This window comes from Geospiza fortis, unplaced genomic scaffold (assembly GCF_000277835.1).
Source record: "Geospiza fortis unplaced genomic scaffold, GeoFor_1.0 scaffold130, whole genome shotgun sequence".
Classification (NCBI taxonomy): domain Eukaryota; kingdom Metazoa; phylum Chordata; class Aves; order Passeriformes; family Thraupidae; genus Geospiza; species Geospiza fortis.
In genome coordinates, this window is record NW_005054300.1 from 7,382,073 (window position 1) to 7,387,317 (window position 5,245).

Sequence of the window (5,245 nt, forward strand, 5' to 3'; positions counted from 1 at the left end):
TATAAAAGCCGCTTAAGACTTGTAAATTTCTGCCCTTGTTCTCCTTCAGTGGCCAGGCTGTAGGGTACTAATCCTTCAGGGAGGTACAGCACTCACTTGGTTTTAACTGGAACTGCATTTTAGGGTAGCCTAATGGGTTGAACTTCCTCCTGCTGCTTGAAAACCTTCAAGAAAAGTGGAGTAATCTTGTGAATGTGGTTTCTGTGTGGGGGCTGGTTTTTTTTGTTTTGTGTTTTAAAACATTAGCTTACATCCAGAAAGCTGGTGCAAAAAAAGATCAGCAAACCAAAAAAAGGCTCAAAGCAGAACAGGTCAGCTACAGAACAGAAAACATAGCTTATCTTTTTATGTCAAGGAGTGACATGTAATATTCACTTACATATTGTACTACCTCATTTTCTGTATTCCCTACAGTGTCACTGTTATTCAGTTGGGATAAAGGAAAGAGCAATCTGCATAAGAGGGAGAGGTGTCCAAACCCTGGAGGTTTTGTTTGCTTGCTTGCTTGCTTGTTTGTTTGTTTCCAGGCAAATTCAAATGTTTAACATTGGAAACCCAGAATGGGTTCTTTCAATATGCAGAACTCCCAATCACCCCAAAGTACTTATACTTTTTACTTTCACATTGGGCGTGATTTCTGTCAAGAATGTATTATTCCTTTGCATGCTACATTTTTATTAACTCTGTGAATATTAGTACTTACCAGTACAAGGAGGACTGACAGCTTTTTTGTAAAGATTACATAGGGGACAAATGAAGATGAAAAATAGAATCAATATTTAGCCTTTCTGTGCCGCTGTGTTTACCGTGTAAACACACACCTGCTCTAACTATGGGGTTTGCCTTTAGGCAAAACAGTGGATGATTCAAAAGTGAGCAGAACAGGATGTTTCTGAGACTTTAAGAAATCAACACTCTTGTCAAAATGAATATAAACTATTGTCATTTCCCCTTGTGCATCTCTCAAACACGGGTGAGAACAATTCCTTGTTTCTTCTTCCTCTCAGATAGATAGCTGTAATTGACTTCTCCCAATAAGCAAACCTCTTTGAACTTTTCTTGTCAGCTTTGAGATAGCTTTACAGATAAAGATCAAAGGCTCAGTGCCTTGAATGGATGGTTTGGTGCCACAGGTTACCACCTCCGGTTCCAAACTTCCTCTTCTCCCACCAAGAAAGCCATTGCTGGGGGTGGATAAAACTCCAGAGTGGATGGGGACTGTAAGGCCCTACCTTGGACCAGTAGCTACTGAAGTGGTTTATCTGACTGCACCTTAAGGATTCAGCTGTCTCTTGCACACATTTTTATGCATTTTACCCATATCACAGCCTTAGAAAACACCAGCTCTGACCCAGGTGGCTGATTCAACCTGGCATTTCATTGCAAAGGACTCCCACTTTCACTGCTCCAGGTAGAATATGATATAAGGGTGTCTGCATGTAGAGATCTTAAGCACATGAAGGAGGTCTAATGAGGAATTAGATGCTTTCTATATTTGGTATTTATTTTTGCTTCCTACTGAGGAATTAGAAGTTAAGTTGAAGGGGGTAGAGCTGTTTTATAACATTTAATTGCATTGTCTTTGAGGCACAAAAATGACAAGTAATATGAAAATACATCTGAAAAGACACCCAGTTCACCAAAATCCGTATTCTTCCACAAAGACCATGGCAGGAGCATTGCTGTCATGGAAGCCTGGCATTGGAAAGGTGGTCCTTTTCTGGTTTGTTAATTCAGTTTGAGAAGATATTTCAACATAAGAGTCTGGAAACGCTGTTCTTTCTTCAGTTTCATATTCTAATGTGGGTTTTTTTTTTAATTAACAAAAGTAACTGTTATAATTTTTAGATTTCTGCTCTTTGAGTTTTGGTTTGTACCTTCTAATAGCTTAGCTTTTATTCTTCAAATTTTGTTACAATCTTCCTTGCTTTCTGTTTTGTGGTTCCTTCCTGTAAAACCTTATAGCTGAGACAAGTGGGCATATATGGAGACTTTTTGTTTTAAGTCTAAGTTTGCACTTACTAAATCCCATGCTAGGTTTCTAATGCCAAGTATTTAAATTTGCCTGAAGAAAACCCAAACAAACAAAAACTCTGAAAAACATTTCTTTGTTTTAATGTGATCTGCCTTTTTAACCCAAAAGTGAGTGCTACACCTACCCACAGTCTTACTTAAAGTGAATGGGCAAAGTAATCTTCAGAAAATGTGACTTTCTAGGCACACAACTGCAGGCTGTCCTGTCAGTGAGAAACAGATATACCCCAAAAGCTATAAGAACATGCAATTGGCATGCAGTCTGTTTGCAGTGTGTTTATTTTTTAAATTATTTTTACTATTTTAAAACCAATTCAACTTCATCAGATAAAGACCTAACTGATATAAGGAGAAGGAACATACAGGTCCCTTAATGTTGAATTAATCAATATTGCTTGTGAAGCAATTACAGATTTATAATACCCATAAATACAATTTCTCAAAAACTAGTCTAAATGGTGGGAGAATTCCATGTTACACAAATCTGTCTGAAAGTAAGACAGACTTCTCTTCATCAAGTCTAGGGACTGTGTACCTCATCTCACATCTGAGTTGAAAACTTGTTACACACTTTATTCTTCTTCATTTTTTCTCTTTAAAACCTATTTTACTTTTGGAAAGCTTTTGTAGGATAGTGTGCATGCAAAAGAGCCAAAGGCTTCCAGGTGATGTTTGAAGGTGGGGATGCGTCACAGGCCGGGTCCACCCATCATCCTCACTTCATCATCACATGTTCCTCATAAGCTGAGCTGTGACCAGATCAAAGAGAGGGTGGGTTTGTTTCATTTTGTTTTATCTTGAGGCAGTTCTGCAAGTCCTTGAGTGCAGCAAGCACACAACAAATCCTTCTTTCAGGATGGATGGTATTTATAATGGGAAAACTTTGCACCTTTCTTCAAGTACTTATCACAGCTACTGACCCCTTTGTCATTTGATCTGATAATTCTGAATTACTGGAGTTTTTAGCTGCAAAAATAGCAACACAGGCCTAAAAAGAGTTTTGGTTTAGGTTTCTGTCTTTTTTTCTTATTCCTTCCAACATCTAGAATTTCTAATGTACTTGTAAGAAACCTAAAACTTTTTAGAAGCATCTACAGCCAAGACTTCCAAACTTACTATCTGCTGAACTTTGAAAATCTATTGTGTGCCATGAGATCCTGATCAAAGGGTCCCTATGCAAGTTACAATTAAAATGGATCTCAAAATATCTATTGCTGAAATGTGTTTTCAAAGATTAGCAGTAACACAGACTGCACTTTTATCTGCAAACCTGATTTTGCATAAAAAGATCCCAAGCAGGTTTAATGAAGAGTTGGAGCTTGTAGTTAAGGAAGCAACTTTAAGTTTTACCTCTTGGTTCTTTTTAATTATATGCAATGCCAAGTAAGACAAGCATTACTCATTATTTTTACTTACAGTACTAGCTGATGGAGGTCCTTGAGTGTTTCTAGTAATCTGCTCATCCCAAGAGAGCACTAGAGAATAAACATTAGTTGGTGACAAGGTCCTGACTCAGGTGTTGTGAAGGAGGAGGTTGTAGTTCTGTACCTGGCACAAGGGCTGCCTGCGCTGGGCCATGGCAGCTCCCATTGCCTGGCTGCTCTCGGGGCTGCTGCTCTAGTGAGGTCCTCTCTCAACAAACCCCTTTTCTTGGAGTACAATTTCAAGTATTTTAGTACTAGTCAGATATGTAGATTCAGTCAAAACTTTAGATGTATAAATGCCCTTCTGTGCTTCACTTTCCTCATAGCTCTGGAATAGCCTTTGGGCCAGGAATTGAGTGCTTGAAGATTTGGAGAACCCTCTTGCCATAGACTCTTCTATCTGCCTCTCATCTTTTCTTCCGTCTCTCCAAGATCACAAATCAGACAGACAGCTCTTCCTAAAACTTTTCAGTTGTTGCCTTTTATATGGCCTGGCACTTGAAGAAATGTCAGCCTCCAGCTGACTGGACAGACTGGTTTTTGCAGCTTCTTCAACTCTATGGTGGAAGGGGATTCCACTTGAACAGGAGATCAGCTGTACTTGATGGCTTCCTACACTTTCTACTTAGTGCACTGGTTATCTGCTTACTCTCACAGGCTTCAGATGAGTTATATTCTCCAGGGGCAACAAACAAGGATTTTAACAACTCCTACCAGAGCTATGTAACTTTAAAAGCTGAAAAAATTCACACTAATGCATATTAGGTACTCTCTAGTTTATCAAAGTTGTAATTAGAAACTTAAATGCCTCCATAAAAAGAGTAAGGAATAAGAGACACAGATTTTTAAGAAACTTGACTATGCAAAAAATGGGAATGTTTTCATTTCAGTCCATCTACTTGGAAAAAATATTATAATAGCACCAGTGCATGTGATTTCCTAAATTAAATGCACCTTTTTTAATAGAAATATGTAATAAAATGATCTTTTAAACTATAGCCTTATTCAAGACTCATGGAATATCCATGATGCTCTAATCAATTCACCTAAATGTGATCAAATGAAAAGCAAACTAATTCAGGTACTTGTACTTATCAGTTTTGTGTTGGATCTTATTTGCATGCATGTGTGAAGATTTTTTAGCAAATAAATGACAATATAGAATAAAACCAGTAATGTGAAAAAAGCCCACCTTTTTTAAAATGATCATTTTGCTAATGTAAGGATATTAGTGTCAGTGATGAGCAATAAGCAATATTCAGAAAGAAATCTACAATTAGATTTTTGTTGAAGGGTTCTATCTCTGACAAACAACAAAGGAAATGTAACTGATGCTGACATCCATCCCTAATTGAAGTCTGGCAAGCCTTTTTGAAAGAAACACAAACACTTACAAGCATTCTCCCCAAACTAGAACTAAACCATTTAGTTCTCCTCTCATTCTTTTCATTCCTCATTACTTTTCATTTATAGACACTGCCAGGTGCCAGCTGGGGCACAGCACAGAAACAGCAAACTGCAGATGATGGCTATTTCTGATGTTTCAAGCAGAACCAGAAGCTGAATCTGTTAAGGAAAAAAACTCCAGCAAATACAACAGAAAAGCAGAAGTTCTTCTGAGCTTTTCACCTCAGATTTAATGTATCTGGTTAGTTTAGATAATAATCCAAGCTGCTTTTATAGGTGTAGTATATTGTTGTTGGAAATTTTGGAGCATTCTGCTGTACACCTGTTTCTCACAACTATAAGTAATTCATTTCTTTAAATTAGCAGGTAACACTGTATCA

General features: G+C 37.7%; 1 protein-coding gene across 1 annotated transcript in view; it reads left to right on the top strand.

Annotated features, from left to right (window-relative positions):
- The window catches only part of BLNK (B cell linker), a 92,223-nt gene that overhangs the window by 53,014 nt on the left and 33,964 nt on the right, over positions 1-5,245 (top strand). The gene's annotated exons all lie outside the window — the stretch shown is intronic.